General features: G+C 45.3%; 1 protein-coding gene across 3 annotated transcripts in view; it reads right to left on the bottom strand.

The window, feature by feature from the left end:
* Positions 1-13,515, bottom strand: part of GPRIN3 (GPRIN family member 3) — a 35,147-nt gene extending 21,632 nt beyond the window's left edge. For 2 of the 3 annotated variants that reach the window (XR_008233432.1, XM_052776456.1), the window contains exon 1: positions 12,439-12,766. The gene's annotated coding sequence lies outside the window, so the exon portion shown is untranslated. Of the gene's footprint in view, positions 1-12,438; positions 12,767-12,990 lie in introns of those variants that run through there. The other variant, XM_052776469.1, reaches the window with a different exon arrangement.
* Between the last annotated feature and the right edge of the window lie 4,218 nt (positions 13,516-17,733).

Here is a 17,733-nt window from a genome sequence, read left to right as displayed (position 1 = left end):
TATGAACATTTGACAACAGAGGACACCCAGTGCGAACAGGGAAGCAGGCAATAAGGTACTGAGCAAGTGACTCTACTCGATTATCTTTTTTTCTTCTTACAGGTGAGCTGCTGCTTTTGCAGAGAGCAAGGCTGGCAATTTGTTCTGAATGATCCTTCCTATAAATCCATAGCCTGTGTGCTTCAGCAAGGGGACTCAGAGAAGACCAAGAATGAATGGAAGAAGTATGTGGACAGAGAGGCAGATTGGGTCAGAAGATCCAGTAAGTCCAGGCTATAGAGCTAGGAAACTAAGAACAATTAATCAGGTATTTCTTGTATAACCATATTATGAAAACTTCAGGCCCCTCTCCAAGAAGCTTGGCTGTCACTGAGGTGAGGGGCCTGCACCTTTCGCTCCATCCCTGCTCAGCTGCTGGTCAGTACAGTCGAGGTAATTACTATAGCTTGATCATCACTACCTCTGCTCTGTTCGCTCTGCTCTCTCATCTATTTATTAACAACTCTAAACCATAGGCGTGGGCAGCCACAGGAATACTGTTGGGTTTGTTCTACCCCAAGTCAACAGGAGAAAAACATTTTTGCAAAGGTGGACTGCCACAGGAGGTGGTTCGAGAGAGACAGATGTTTGGTTAGCACTGCAGATGGGCTGGAAACCCCCCTATCACCACTTCAAAACTCTCATTCTTTTACTTTTCCAAGAGGACAGAAAACATGTTCCTTTCCCCTAGTGTGTGTGGGCTTTACCACACACTTTTTTAAAGGGAAATGCCACAACACATGGAAATTTGTTAGCCCCCTGCTCTTTTCTCTGGGCAGCAACTAGATCGAGTTTCTCAGCTGTTGAATTTCAAGGTTAGCATGCCTCAGTCCTAAGTGTCTCCCACAAAACTAGAGAATGAGTCTAAATGCTGATCCTGGAAACACCAGCCTTCTCCCATGTGGCCTCAATGACTTTATTCCATTTATGAGGCTGACCCCTCTCTGCAACAGCTGAGGGAATTCTGGCCAGGTAAGAAGGTAGGAGGAGGTAAGAGGTGAAGGGGAGAGCTGCTCTTGCAGAAAAAAAGAGGACATACAGGAGAAAGCAAGTTGGTTGGTCCATGTGATACAGAAATTTGTTGGCCCTCTGCCTCCTGGACCTAGGCTTGAACACTCTTCCAGCACTGATTCCCCATCTGTCTCTTACTCCGTGCTCCTTGCCAGACCATTTCACAGCTTCATATAGCTCAAGGACAGGAAACTGTTCATAAGAAATGGATGTTTTAAAATCATGTTTTGCACCATGGTATAGCATCATTTTGAAAGACATATTTGTGGTGGGGACCATGTTCATACCTCTTGCTACCTCCCGCTGCACGCTCAGCTTGCACTTTGTAAGCATTACTCTGTCTTTCTAAGCCTCTGATGGCTATTTTTTCCCATTTCCTGATTTTTTTTGTAATCAGTTAAGTCTCTTTTTTCCAATGGGTGACTAACAGCAAACACTATTCAAAAAGCTGCTTTCTGACTATACAGAAAGTATTTTTCTGTGTACAGGAACATAAGAAGCAAAAAAAGGAAAGCAAATAGGCTTAACTCTTTCAAGAAAGGCAGAATTAGTCATTAAGTGTATACGACTGATTAACTATTTCAACTGTCAGCATTGAAGAATTTCAAATCAAGACTAGGTGACTACAGGAGATTTATCTCAGTTATATTCTGGTCGTGGAGCTCAGCTCAGGAGCCCGTGGATGAAATTCTACACACAACACACAAAGTCAGCCTTCAAGAGGGGGAAGGAGAGATGGAAGAATACTGCATTAATTCAAGGGGTAATATATAGTTTCATGCACATTTCTTCTTCAAAATGCTCTCCAAAACTAAGCTAATGGGTCCACCCTAAAATAGATTTAACTGAGTCTTTAACTTCACTGAGCATAAGCTTAGCAAGAGCCACCATATGGTCTGCTAGAAAACAGGTACTTTTACACTGCTGTTGCCATTCAAGATGTGAGAAGTTGAATCATTAACCACTCAGAAAAAGGTTCAAAGAAGCATCAGGAAGACTGCATAAAAGTGATTAGAAAGCTTCTCTCTGCAGCCAGACACAGAACCGAGAAGGTCGTGACAAGACCTATTCAGTGTCTTTTTCTCTGCAAATTTTCTACCACTCTGGTCTTTCTTAATGATAGGAAGCTATTGCAACAAACCATTGCATAGAAAACTTTGGGCTTGAAACCTTCTGCACAGTGCACTGCACCCATGCAAAGCACATTGGTGATGGGTTCCGGATTTGCAGAAGCCCTGATACAATCAAACTTTTAACTCTTGGGAGTTCATTATCCATCGTTATCTGCTGTTTAGGGTGGCAACATTGCTCTGCACAAGCCAGGAGTATTTCAAGACCATCACTAAAGACTGTAGAGGACAAGTGTTTAAAAGGGCATGCTACTGGCTGGCTGAAGTACCACAGCTATATATTCTGTCCATTCATCTCTACCTCATCTGCCCTAAATTCATTCTGAATCAGCTGCCTAAGATAGGATGACTGAAAGGATGGTGGTGTTTGGCTTCATGTCAGAATGGCAACTATGGTGTTTGGAATAATTTCATATCAATTTAATATCTCTGGTTAGGTACCTCTGGTAAAAGGCCAAATTTATACCTCATATAAACTACAGCAGCTCCATTAATGGGGTTTGCATCAAAGGAATTACAGCCTGTAACTGCGGGGTCAAATTTCACCCATCTAATTAAGGTTTTTTTTTTCTGAGCAGCATGTTAGCTACTGTCTCTGATGTGATTTTACAACAGCAGGCATGGCTTTGATTGCCAACTAGTTGAACTCATGTGGTGGTTAAAGACTAATTTGATTGCTGGAGTTAGATTATAAATCACGTTGAAAAAGACGAAAGGTTTCAACAGACAAAATGTGAGACAAACTGAGGCTGAGTAGGTGGGATTCATTAGTCACTAGAAGGCAGGCTCTGCCACTGGAGAAGCAACAACATGTGGGTTGTCTTGGAGCATCTGTACAGACGGAACTGATGAGTAACAGCAAATAACACTTGTCACACAGCTCACTGCTTGGGATCATAGTATTAGAAGTGTAATGTAATTGAAGCTTGCTTTCTTGGTAGATACTTAACAAAACTGTTATTAGCTTTGTCCTCTTTTTACTTTATTTTCTTCTCCTAAGGCTTTTTGAGGAGCGGCTCAAACAGACATTGTGTGGGCTCTCTCCCTGTCGTCTGTGTGTTTGGGTTGGCTGCCGATAGGAACGTCTGCTCACATTCCTGCAGGCATGTTGATTTGGATGTAGTAGACACATACAAATAGCCCGCATGCAGGAACCTAGCTGAAAAAACGCTGTGTGCTACCTTATTAATGCATTCAGTCCACTCATCGTCTTGTTAGGGAGCAAGTGTGAGCGTGCTTATTGCCCATCTCTTTGGCAAGCCTCCTGCCACCTTCCTGCCTCCTCCAGCATGGAAAACTGTAATTCTAAAATAGGTCATTTTATTATGAAAAAACATTTTCCAAGCAATATTCCCCTGAGGCCCTTCATATTAAGAGCATCTTCTGAACTGGATAAATACTCTTCTGCTATTTCCCAATATCAACTGCACATGTTTCTATGATAATGGCCAAGCAGGGTCTTGCTGGAAGCAACTCTCAAAGTAGATCATTTCATACAAGAGTATTTCTGAGGAAGGCTCCCGGGCATTATGATAGGATATTATTTGTTTATATTGCACTGTGGATGGTGTAAAGTAGCCCCATGACTTGAGGTTTGAATTGTTCCCTTTAAGTTGAGGCGTACACTGAACCCAGCCAGGAGGTAAAGACCCCTCTCCTCACCAAAGGGAAGACCATCTCTCTGTAAGTTTCTGTGCCTGCTATACGCAGGAGGAAACTGCTTGTCCCTTCCATTTCTTAGGCATCAAGCTAATCAAGACTTAAACAATCAATAAAGGCTGGATTAATTCCTAAGTGCCAAAGCACAAGCAGCTAAATTAATGAAGTTAATCCTTCTGTAATACCCATTTGTTAAATCTTCCCTCTGCATCTCCTGATGGAGCTTGCTTGACTTCTCAGGAAATGAATGAACAGCTTTTATTCCTCAGTCATAGTTTGCAGTGCATCCTCATGCATTTCTAACATCGTTAGCACACGGCCAAAACTCAGCCCCAAAACATGGGGCTGAATTTAGCCCTATGAACCCTATGTTCTCAGGCACAAGATAAACAGCAGCAAATTCTGCACAGTCCTGACCTGAAATCACATAGGTATGGGTCTTCCAAGTCTATTCAGCCCTTGGCTGAGGTAGGTGAAAGCACATTTGCAATTAGCAGTGCTCATGCTTATGGCATGAACGGGTTTATTTGAAGGACCGGACAGCAGGCAGGGGCCCGAAAGCCTGGTCACTTTATTCTGCCATACCATGGACTGGGGTGACCCTTCGAAATATCACTTACCCTTTCTGTGAAAATGCCTTTGATGCTGCAACTAAGAATTGTTAAATGTTACCACAGCTGCGTTTGCAATTGGGGTACCTGTCCCTACAGACTGGATGGAAACTGGTACGTTATTTTTCAGAGTACTGAAACAGAGGATCCTGTAAGGCTACTGCTTAGCTTGAGCAGAAATCTGGGTCCTCATAAACTTATGCAGACCTTCATAGCCTGTTTACTGGCTTTTAACAGATACTCCCTAATTATTAACCTCAAGGGGAGGATTAACATTTTCTTTTAATAAATATGGAGATGCCGTGGTGTGCTGCAGTGGTATAAAAAGTTCAGCACTTGTTGTGAAATACCAGCCTTTCAGGGTGGAATAATTCTGTCATCTTGTTTCCATACAGCTCTTCTCAGAGTATCATCTTTCTGACAAATATTTTATCACATTACTTCTACCCCTTCCTACACCCCCCAGCATGCTTATTATATTTTATCATTTTCCTAATGACTCATCTCAAAAGCTAAGTCTTTCAACTGTGTGAAGTTTTTCATGAAACTGATGCTTCAGAGGAAGGAGAGTGACATTGATGATAGCGACCCTTTAGTTCATTAAATACTAAGGGCTAGCTAACTCCCCAACAGCCAGACTGCTTCCAGGAGAGCTGAGCTGGGAAGATTTATAGGACTTTTACACCTCTCCGCTTTCTGAAGTTGGGACCTGGTGATATCTAGTTCATTCCTGAGTGCCCAAAGGACATCCTAAAAGCTGCTCTGAACTGTATGTAGCTCCAGCAGTCTAAGAAAATGGGGACTTGGTAAAATGCAACAGTGCCCTGCCCATGTCATCTTCTTTGCTAGAAGATTTCCTATACAGTCCACTACACTGACTTTCCAGATTTACTCTGCTGTTCGACCCTGCTTTTGGAAATACTCCACAGTCAGAGTCCTGGGGCCCTGTGGAAGGGGAGGGACTGTTCCCTGACTACTCAGCAGACGTGCTACTCTTTGGACTAAGAACCCACTGGCAACACACTGGAGGTAAAGGACCAGTCCTTGGACTTCAAAACGTTTTACAGTTTCTTTACTAAGGCAAAATGACTGCCCAGGAGTAGAAACTCACTTTCAGTCAGTCTGGCTTTAGGTTAAGGGACTCTGCTCACCCCTAAGCTGACAGACACCACATTTCCCTGGTACCAGAGAAACCCCGCTCCAGCTCTACCCTCTACCAACAGGAACACTCATCTCTTCCCAAAACCATGTAAAATCAGATTAGTAACCAGTCTACTGTTCCTTTCTTTTTCTGTTCCACCCAGGAAAGGAAAAATCCATCCATCTGAAACTTATGCCCAACCACATAACTATTTTTGTTTTGCACACAATTGTTAATGAATTGACTCCTGTTTATGCAAATTTAAGGTAACATCAGATCCTTCGTTATCCTGTGTTGGAAATTCCCGCTGTTTCCATGATAACGCCTTGACTGGTTTTCTCAGATTTCTAGTGATTTTTCCATGGAGCAGCAGGTCCAGTCTTGCATGTAAAAAGGGGGCCTGGAGCCACTGGAAAATTTCTGAATTAAGTCTTCACCGACTTCACTGTCATCATTTGAGAGAAGCCATTGCTTTTTATAGTATCCTTTTAAGATTAGTCATAATGTAGCATAGTATTCATGTCCTCTATTTGAACTTGTTGTCTTTCTGCATGAAGAGCAGTAAAAATAATTGCACAGCACCTTGTTTCATTTTGCCTTTTTTTTTTTCTTTTTTTTTTTTTTTACTTCCCTTTTAAAAACTGAGCTTTGTTTGCACATTGGTGTCACTGGGAAAGAGATTTTCACCACCAGAATGCGATCAGGGATCTCGATCACAGTAACCAATATTTGTTCAACTTACTCCAAAAGAAAAAGAAAACCACATATGCACATAGAAAGCCATCCTGTTCTTTGGGATAGAACACCAACTGGTGATAACTGCATGATGATTGTGAAGACCTGACAATATTGATTACCATCACTGAGCTACAGCAGAATCTCAAGATACAGGTGTCACAGAGAGAATTCAAGCAAACTTTGATTACTTTTCAAGACTTTTAGAAACGCCTGGTCCATTTAGCAGAAAAAAAGGTCAGAAAAAAGGGCAAATAAGAAGATCTGCCTTTCCAAAGCTGAATATTTGTCACTACTTTCTGCCTATGATTGGCATATTGTTTTTTCAGACAATAAGAATACATCACTTCTGATTGCAGGCTCTTTTCAAGCAACCTTTCCTACACTAGTTACTTCAGTCCTAATCTATGCTTCAGTTGAACAAATACATAGCTGTAGCTAACTGAACTACTAAGGTAGCTTTGTTAGCTCTTGCCAGACTTTGCTAGACTGCCAACCCTTCCAGAAAAACTGCTTTTTCCCCCCATTTGTGTGTGTGCATTAATGTATAGGCATGCAAATGAGACTGGGTACTACCATCAATCCATAGACAATATGAATGATTTTAAACGTAGTAATGCTGCTGCTTCCTGCATCAAAAGTTCACCAGAGCGCAGTGAGGATTCCCATCTAGCAATGTGCTTCGTATCTATTTTACCATAGTTGACTTTGTTTCCTTAGTAGTGACTGTGAGAGTTGCTCGAGAGGGAGACGAGAAATATCTCAGCTCACAATACACTCTTCTTATGATCCTAGTCTAAAAAACTTCTTCTGCACTCCCTCAGCAGAATATTTTCATCTCCAAAGCTAGACAACAGTGATATAAATTAGCCTGGAAAATGAATTGTTATCACTTGCCAAGTGATACAAGCTTTGAGTCCTAGCTCAGAGCTGGTCTCTACTATGTAAGACACAGATACTAATAGTATGTAGAGATGCTAATACTACAGATACTAATAGTTTAACAAAGCACTGGGGTGTCTGCTTGTGTCCCCCTCGATTAACTCCTTCTTGTCCTTCTAAGATAACTACTTTCAGAGGGAGGAAAGCAGGCAAGGAAGCGAGCAAACTCAACTGTTATTACCACATTTTACTAATGTATAATAAGTATAGTAAAATGAACAGTGAAAGTAATAGGTGTTGCTAACAATTACAACCACAGATAAAACAGATACAGGCTCTCATTCCTGGATCATTCAAAAAAAAAAAAAACAACAAAAAACAAACCAAAACCCAAACCCCAGGATCTCCCTGGATGGCTGGTTGATATCGGCTGTGGTAATAGCTTCCATACCTGCCACTAAGGTTTGTAACACAGGATCATGGAGTCAGAGATACAGGGGGCAAAAAGAAGAATTCAATCTGTCCTCTGTGGACACGCCTGTAGCACCCTGATAGAAGCTTTTACAGCAATTCATTGTAATATTTGTGATTGTTGGCATTCTTCCCTCCACTTAATTATTTTCCCCAAGTACATGTGTCCACTGCTGACAGAGGACAAATTGGGACAAAATGATATTACACTGCTTCCTAGTCATTACTCCTTTGGTTTCCACCTTTCCCTTTGTCTCTCTGCCCCACACCCCGCACACAAGTGTTGGCGTTGCGTTTTTTCCCTATTTACTCAGCAGCGTGCTGACACCTCTGCCTTTTCGGATCTGCTGCCAATTTACAAATGCAAACTCTTAGCCACGGACTCCAAGAAATGAATTGCTCAACCTTAATAAGTAATTGATCATCTGTGATTAATTTTTTAATCAGTACAAGTCTTTGTTTCTATAGAACTGTTACTGAGTTCAAAATCCATGTATATAATAAACCAGATACATGTAGCCCTTTTCTATTTTTACCATTTGCAAAAGTAAACTGTGCTCAGATATGCTCTCAAAAGCTTTTCCTACTGGAAGGTAGTTTAATTTCATTCAGAACATATCCAGAACTCCTCCTCCCCCAGTAAATATTATCAATCTTTGTTTTGTTCTGACTCTTAAGAAGGTGATGTTTACCTAAATAATCCAATGTGTAAAACCAAATATGGGATCAGTTTAGACACCTTGTCACATAGTATCGAGGCTTACAATTAGGGCACCTGATTTGTATCCAAGGTTAATACAGAAACAATCCTGGGTGACTTTTCTTACATTTCTAATCTTCCATAATAACATCAAAGTACTGCCAGTAACAATGCAACTAATTTTAAAGAATTTTGCACATATAGAACCACTTCGTAACCCTGTAGGGCAGGTATGAAGGTTTTATCAGCTATGAAGTCATTACATGCTGTTAGATAATATCAGCTCTAAATCCAGCATTGCTCTTAAATCCACAAAGGCACCAGCTTCAGCCTATATCCCACCTCTGCCTTTAATGTGGGAGTTACAAATTAAGAAATGATCCGCTGCTAGAAGCACAGTCATACAAGTTACAAAATTTTGCTCTGTCTGTAGCTGTAAGACTACGAGCAGCTTGCTTTTACTCCTACATCAGTGACGATTTCACAAACAAATCGGAGGCAGGATGTTGTTCTTAATATAATCAGGTTCTCCTTAGCTTTGGCTGCATCTGATGGAGGGGGTTTATGTTGTTAAAAACAAAAGGTGGCAGTAACAGTTGTAGGACCCAAATCTGACAAATTTTACTACTGCCAACATATTTTGCTAATGAAATCTGCTTAACTCTAACCTTGCACTTGCTGGACAGTTTTCAGCTGACACTGCAAATTTGAGACTCACAAATACTATCTTCTGTCTGTCCTGGCGTTGTAGGGTTAACTAACAGCCACTGTTCTTAATGCTGGGCTGACCCTGGATGGGCATCATGACTCAAGGATGTAAGAATTTTGGGACAATTCACCCTGTGGAAACATATGCATGCTCTTCTGACTGCAAAAGGACTTAAAGATGCAACCTTGAGAAGGGAAAGCATATGCTGAAAAAACTCAGAGAAATTAGCCAGTTTGGGGGAGAGAAGCTGAGTTTGGATGGATGGGGGGGAAGACACCTCCCAGGTAATAAAATTTCAAAATTTCATACTGGGGGGATATACAATTCCTAAGATGCTGACACCAGCCTGTAGAAAATTCACCACAACTCTAGAGCTCATAGGGTTACTCCATTCAATCAGATGTGATATCTGAACTCAGTGATGATTTTCAGACCTTTTAAGGGTCCATCACTGTTTATACTTAGCACAATCTTTTGTATAGACATGTTTTCAGGGACTTGAAAAGAAAAACAAAAAATCCTTGTGAAATTTCAAGAAAGCTCTTTGTCCTGACACTTAAGTCATTACACAATCAGAACATACTTCTTCTTAATTTTAACACTTTGAAGACAGTTAGGTCATTCTAAAGGCTGAAACCTGCTATCTTCGTTCACGCAAACAAACCTTACTGACAAGGATCATCACCTCACTTCATGGGATGGTCAGCACGTACAGGCAAGGTCTTTAGTTTTTGGACCTTTCTTACATCACCCTCCCTCAGTATGCATTAAGCTCTTAGAGAGGGTAAGTCAAGGTGGTTACATCCCCCCCCTTCCCCCCAAACAAAGAAACCAACCAACCAACCAACCAACAAAAAAAGCCCACTTCAAAGAACTTTAGTATTTTGTACCATCTCCCACAGCACATGCCTTCAGATTGCTCAATCTCATCCTTTCGGTCCCCTTCGAGCTGCTACTTGCTACTGAAAAACTCAACAATATCCTGTCAAAAACACCCACCTCTGGCCCATACTCTCAGGCACTGCGCTTTCTAAAGAGAGCTATAAATCCAGGCTTCAGCACACTTCAGAGTAAGTAAAACTCCCAAAATTCAAGTTAAGTCGCAACATAACGACAATATATGTATCAACCTAGACAACACACCCGGCAGTGGAATTTACAGTTCTGTAAAACAGGAAAGCAAATCTCTTTCTCTCTCACCAACACTTGGAGGCACAGCTGAACAGAAGCAGTTACGAAACCAATGCACTGTAATGGGCACTTTCAGTCTGCAGTTTGTATATTACTCAGTATAACTTCTCCCCTAGTAAACTTCAAATAACTTTAAGGTCATCTGGAGAGAATGCTACCAAGAAGAAGAAAAACAGTTTTAGCACAGAGGTCCGAGGAAAAAACTCAGCTGACTTCTAGAGGGAGAAACACCAGAGCTCTAGCGTCATTCCCGAGCTGCAGACTCCCTGGAAGCGAAGAGATAGAAGGAGGGAAAAATCCTTTTAATATAGGCAGATCCAAAGTTATGCATGTAGGAATATTTAATTTAAATGCCCCTTGCAGGACAGGCAGCCAGCTTCTGAGAAAACCCTGGCTCGCAAAGAAACGCAGGGATCACTGCACGTAACTAACGGAACATAAGTTCCCACCGCGTGGTCGTGGGAAAGCAAAGTTCGTACCATTGGGTGAATAGACAGGGGAATACTGAGCACGATGTTATTATCTCCGCACGTGACATTAACGAGAGCCTTCCTGGAACCCACTGTTCAGCGCTGGTGGCCGGCGAGGACAACGGTGGGGGCTCTGAGAGAGAAGAAGAGCGGTGGGGGCTCTGAGAGAGAAGAAGAGCGGCCCAGCCACTTCTCCTGGGGAGCATCTGCATTCCAGGGAGAGACCAAAGGAGCCCGGTCTATTTATCTCATCAGAGACAACGTTAAGTGGCTATTTAATTACTGCCCTTAAATACTTGAGCAGAGAGAGACGGATCTGAAACTAGATAGCTATTTAATCTGACAGACAAAGGCATTACAAGATCCAGTAGCTAGAAGATGAAGTCAGGGAAGTTCAAAGTCGGAAAAAAGACGCAAACATTTAACAATGAGATTAATGATCGGAGCCAATTATCCAGGAATGTAGTCAGTTCCCCATTGCTGGAAGTCATTAATCAAGACTGTTTGAAGAGGCTGGTGGGCCGGACCTCAGAGTCACTGGGGACCAGTCTGTGCTTCATATTATGGAAGAGGTTAGACTGTGGGATCATCATAAATCCTTCTGATAAATCCACCAGCAGCATTGTTACCTTCCCCTGCGAGAAAAAGGCGGATGAAGGGAACAAAGTCTTGACAAAGCCAAGGCCTGCCCGGGGAGCAAAAAGCAGGTTGATCTGCGGACAACGCCAAGTCACGGACTGCGAGCTGGCGAGACCATCCGTAGTTTTGTCGCCGACTTCAGCAGGAGAAAGAAAAGGCCCGGCAGGGGGTTGTGACCGGCCCTACACCCCCCCGAGCCAGGTTGCTCAACGCGAACCGGCAGCGCGACGCCGAGGCGGGCGGGCGGGCGAGCATCGCCGGGCGAGCCGGTACTTGACCGCAACAGCCCAGCTCGCCGCCCGAGCGGACCACCCTCCCGCCCTCAGCCCAGCAGCCCCGAGAGCGCTCTTTCGGGAGTCCCGGGTTTCGCAGACACCCGTCCCGGGCGACGTGGGTACACCCACACGTCTGTTTCCGTCCGGCTTCGCCCCGCGGAGGCCGCGGCCGCGGGGCGGGCCCCGGGGGACGCCTCTTGGCCCCGAGCCCCACGCCGGGGCGGCGGAAGGCGGGGGGCCGGGGCTGCCCCCACCCCCGCGCCGGCCTCCGGGGCACCCTCCGCGCTGCGACACCGCGGCCGCGGGCCACCGACACGTTGCCGTGGCGACCGCGCCGCTGCCGTGGCGACCGCGCCGCGCATCCCCCCGGCCCGGCCCGGTGGCGGGGGGCACCTTGTTATTATTATCATCATTATTTCTTTTAAAGTTTTCCGCGCTCCCGGACGCGCGGGAGCCAAAGCCGCTCCCGAGCGCCGGTAAAAACCAGCGGAGGATTAGAGAGGCCCCCTCGGGGCTGGCCCGGCCCGGCCACCCCCACCCCCGGGCGTCGGGGCGGCCGCAGCCCCCAGCCGCCGCGGAGGGGGGCACGGCTCGGCCCGCCCAGCACCCCCGCGCCGGGCAAGGCCGCCCCCCGCCCCGCCGGGCACCTGTCCACGCACCGACCCCGCTCCTCTCCGGCGCCGAAAAAACTTGCTGGGTTGTGGGTGCGTGGGGGGTGTGTGTGTGGATGTGCTCACGACCGCCCCCCCCCCCCCCCGCTTCCCCCGCCCCTTACCTCCGCGGCGGCGCCCGGGGAGCCGCGGGCACGCCGCCGCCGCGGGCAGGGATGACCTTGCGGAGAAATTCATCATCCGGGCAGGAAAACAAGCCCTTCCTCGGGGTGTGCGGCGGCGGGAGGAGGGCGGAGGGAGGGAGGGAGGAGGGCTCCGCTGGGGTGGCCCTCCCCGCCGCGGGGGGCAGGGAGGGAGGCAGGCGATTCGTGCCGACTACGAAGAGGCAGCGGCGGCGGGAGGCTCGGGCAGACCGGCCCCGGCCAGCCTCCGCCGCCGCCCGGGGAGCTGTGCCGAGCGGGAGCGGGCGCCGGCTCCTCCCGGCCGCTGGCAGAGGGGGCGGCGGCCGGCGGGGGGAGGCGGGGAGCGCCCGAGCTGCGGCGCCGGGGCCGGGCTCCCCTCCGCGGCCGCAGGGAGAGCGGGGCAGCTGCCGGGGGGGGCAGCGAGCGGGCCCCGGCCGGCGGAGAGGGCACCTCGACCCCCCCCGCGCCCCGTCGGCGCTTAGCCCCTGCGCCCCGCCTCAAGCCCTCCCAAATGCGGAGGGCGCGGGCACGTACCTGGTTCCAGGGAGGCATTTCCAGCTCACGCCAAGCCCACCTCAGGCCTCGCCTGGCTTTTATAGCCCGGGAGCTGGAGGCTCCTGCCCTCCCTCAGGGGCATGGGGCCGAGCAGGGGGGCCCTCGGGCCCCTCGGCAGCTCCCCCGGGAGAGCTCGGCGGCCGTGCCAGAGCCCCGACGGTGCGCCGGGGCTTGCTCTGCATTGCCTCCTCTACCAGCCGGTTCTTTCCAGCTCCGAAAACAAAACTACGCGCTGAGCTTCTTCGCGGCAAGAAGAGCTAGAGCTGCACATCCCGGATCCGCTCGCTCCGTCCACCTTTGCTAGCCCTGCGTGCATCAGCTGAGGAAGCGTGCCCACGGATAGCTGTCCGGGCACCTAATGAGCCGTTTGCTTGCGAAGTTGTACAAATTTGCATGGGGAATTGCAGGGGGTGCAAATGCGGATCAGCTCTTGTCACGCTTTCGATTTGGATTGTTGTTTTTGACGGGCAAATTTGGCTTCCTGTATGAAGCACTGCCCTGTTTGCCTGAAAAAAAAAAAAACCAACCCCAAACAAAAAACCAAGCAAAAATATTAGCAGCAAAAGACATTTTGGGTTAGGACTTTTAATTGTCTGGAAAGCTTTGATCTAATTTAGGTTTATGCCCACCAATGTGGAATTTTCTATCTCTGCTGCAAGCACAGGAAATGGTTCTGCGGTGCCCGGAGATTCAAGTCAAACGCAGGTTTTCAAACGGGAAGATTTTAACTCTCCTATCTGCCTTTAGGGATAAATAGGAGCAGGATTTCCAAAACCGTAGGACAAGCTGTGAGGAGAACTCTGTTGCAATATGGAAAAGATTGAGGGGAAAAAAGGATGGTTGACTAGAGGACCTAAGAAAATAATTTTTATCTCTAACCATCATAAATATCAATGAATCATATTCCCTTGATCTGTATGTATGGACCCATATTTTATTCACTGCTCTGCAAAACACCCTCAGGCTCAGTTATTGATACTAAATCTCTTTGAGTCATGGGTTAAGTGCTCATGAAAAATGTCTTATGTTTCCTACCGTGGCACATGTAATTTCTTCCCCAACAGTGGCCACTAAGATCAGCGCATATGTATGTAATAGCCATTCCTGAATGTGGCTTTCTGACAGTTATTTAACCATGGAAAATCTAAGAGATATTTCCAATATTGACCAACAATAACCACTTTTTCACATATGCCAAAACCAAACCGGCAGTACTCTTCAGCCTGAACATCCCAAGCATGAGGGAACCTCGCTGGAGGGGGGGAGAGTGGAGAAAGCATCAAACTTTATCAGGAAAAGGAAAAGATCTAGAGCACTAGCGCAGCCAGGGGGTCCCAGTAGCTCTTCTTTACTTTGTTCTTTTTGCAATCTTGCTGCTGCTTTTGGTGCTCTGGAGGGCCGCATAGAGCCGGGTCCTCACCCTGCTCGTGTCTGAGTAAGGAATACAAGGTCAGGATGGCAAAGAGAGTCAGTGTTCAACTCCTCTTCATTATTCTGCTAAATGACCTATTTTTAAAGAAACATTGCCAAACTTCCTAGAATTAATCCTGCTGCCATTAACACTACTACAGTGAAACTTCCCCTTTTTTTGTTAAAGAAGAAGAAAGGCTGGATGATGCAATTTCCTTTTGTCAGCAGTTGTGCTTTTATGAAGAGGTAGCCCTAGGCACTTACAGACCTTGCTGCTACAAGGACGTCAGGGGACCTGAGGGGCTGCTCGGCAAGGGACAGTTACAATTAGTGTAGTTTTCCTAAACTTTCATAAACATAGGATTCCTTGTCTGGATTCTTAAGAGACACCCTTTCTGTTAATAATACCCCCTTAGCCTGAGATACTAAAATTGCAGTCTTGGCACTCAGTTAACCAGTTAGCTCAATTCTGCAAGCTAGCCAAGCTTCTTGTGTCCCTTAATGTAGCTTTAACACCCTGCTGCCATCTTTTCCTTTCTGCCTCTTTCTCCCCATGTCCAAGTCACTGAAAAATGTTAATGCTATTCCCTTCAACAGCAACCTTCCCTGCCCAGGAAGAAATAACCTGCCACAGAAAGGTGAGAATCAGGCTTGTCTCCAGGCAGCCCTTACTTGGCTCTGAAACCATTTGCAAAGTGAGGAATTTCAGCTGTTTTAGTATTTGTAGCTGATATGTTCCTCTTCTTTGGAAACCACCTTCGAGATTAATTGAAGTGGGAACATGGCAGGATTTTCAGAGGCACATAAGAGAGGCGGTTGACCATCCAGCCTTGAAAGTCACAGCAATAAGAGTCATATACATTCAGCTGGGAAGGCTGGGAAGCTTTTCTATGGGCTCTTGTGCCCTTCCTATTTCAGGGCTGTGAAACACCTTCAGAACATGGGGACGACTCAGTCTCAGCACCTGCGGGAAAGAAGCCACGCTAATTCTGAGGCAAAAAAGAGAGGGGTCGGGAGCTTTGTTTGCTCCAAGCCCCTCCATGCCCATGCACTTCAAAACTAGCTCCCAAATGTTTTCCTGCTGAGTTCAGATAAACATTTCCTTCTGTCTGTACAGCACTACTGAGAATCCCCATGCTGCTCTCAGCAGTCATGGCTGAGCACTGGGTCTACTTATTATCGTCTGATGGACAAGGAAATCCAAGAGGAATGAAGACAGTAATATGACTGAAATACAGCTCAACTAATAATCTCTTCCCCATGCCCAGTAGGGCATGGATGCTTTTGTTTCCAAATGCAGTTGTGACCTAGGAAAGCTGAGAAGAGGCATCAAAGAGACTCAGATCATTGCAGAAATTGGTTAAGGTGATGAAGTGCACACATGCACTCAGGGCATGGCCACTTTGTTTATGAACTCTTCTCATGTACCTGTTTTTTCCCCTCTGTCCTTTTCTCTTCCCTGAACCACAGCCTACCATAGAACGGTTTCATTTGGTACCTCATGCAATATTGGTATTAAAGACCTCTAAACCATTTTCTAAACCCTCTTATGAGCTCTGAACTCCCCTAGCTGCTGTCCTGATAGTCTAAAGAAGTCATCATGTCTCAACATATTAATGTGTCGTCATATCAATGCAAACCAGATATTTAGATTATTCTGGTTTATTTATCTGAATTTTTAACTCATTTGCTTAATCACCTGTGAGTCATGGCCAATTTACTATTTTCCGCCATCTTTTCGTCTGCTTCAATCTCCAGCTATATACATTTGGTTTATGTTAAGTTTTTGTAGGTCTTAATGCAAAAAAGCATTCACACTGAGGGCAGCACATAGATGGTTGCTTAGCTTTAAGCAGTGTGCTTAGCACTAAAGTCAACAGAACACGCTTAAAATTAAGTGTGTGCATAGGTCTCAATAATATCTAGAATAATAAAGAACTAAACCTTTTTAACTTGCTAGTATTGACCAGGGTGAAAGCATAAATTTAACTGTAGAGGGATTATCTTTTGATATGTGTTAGGCCAGAGCTCAGGGCAACAGGAGCCTGGATTTCTACGAGCTGCCAGAATACAATTAAACAGCAGAAATGATAACCACACTTCTGCAGTGCCTTTGAAGGCTCTTGTAGAATGTTTTAAAATCTCATCTTCAAACTCTATCACCACCTGGCTAAAAGAAAGTTCTTTACTGCAGCTGAAAAAAAATAGAGCTGATGATGGTATAACACGTTGAGAAGATGCGTAGCTGTCCTAAACTAGTGTAGTTTCATTTACTTCAGTAGCAACATGCAAATTTACATTGGTGTGGATTAGGCCTGTTGTTTATTGCACTGCTTCTACCATATTTCTCAATATATTTTCAGTTTTATTGACATTGATACCAAATTTAAATTCTGTAGCAGCCTTTTTTTAATGCAGCATCTTTCATGTCTTCGTTAGGAAAAGCAGTTAGGAATATTTCAAAACGTAAATAAAAGCAGAACTTTTCCCAGGCAAAACTCCAGCTGAAGACTGAGCTGAAAAGAACAATGAAGAGCAAACTTGTGAATAGAATAATTTAACATTTATAGTTTTGTGAAGGCACTTACACCTTTGCCTCCCATTAACGTGAAAAACAAGTGAATAACTGGATGAACACATTCATTTTGGACTGGGAGCTGAGCCAAAAAACGTACGAGTCCTCTGGTATGATAGCTGCCGTCAGCAGCTGTACAATTAGAGACAAATGTATCAAGGAAGAAAACCACACATGAGGTGACGTGATGCATGTGTTTGGTGATCATGCACTTTCCGTACAACCAGCAGAGCAGAGCAAATATTCATTCCACATGTTACACAGCATCTCTCTCTCCCTTTACCTCTCACATACCTAATGGGCTGTACTGGGCATCTCACAAATGGATGCGCTGTTCAACCACAGTAATAACACTCCTGGATCATTAGACTGGGACTGATAACACAGTTTATGGCTGGAAAGAATAGGTTCTGTTGGTCACATTTCCTTTAAGAATGTTTCCCTTAAACATTATGGTCTTCATAAAAATAAAAAAAAAAGGATATAAAGAAAACTGCATGGAACGAATAGTATGCCATTGTGAGTGAACTCAGTATTTGGGGTGTTTTTCCATTTCATGGTGGTTCTAAAATGCTATGAATCCATATGCTAGTTGCTCCATCTCAGGCAGCTATTTCAGTTGAAAATACATAAGGATGTGAATTTCTACAGCATTGTGAAAATGTCTTTGGCCCTCACCATGCACCTCTTGACAGTTTTTGGTGCTGACTGTGCTGTGAATGTCCACGTGGGGAACT

This window comes from Harpia harpyja, chromosome 2 (genome assembly GCF_026419915.1).
Source record: "Harpia harpyja isolate bHarHar1 chromosome 2, bHarHar1 primary haplotype, whole genome shotgun sequence".
Classification (NCBI taxonomy): Eukaryota; Metazoa; Chordata; class Aves; order Accipitriformes; family Accipitridae; genus Harpia; species Harpia harpyja.
The sequence above is the reverse complement of the archived record's forward strand: the minus strand, read 5'-3'. Positions and strand labels throughout refer to the sequence as shown.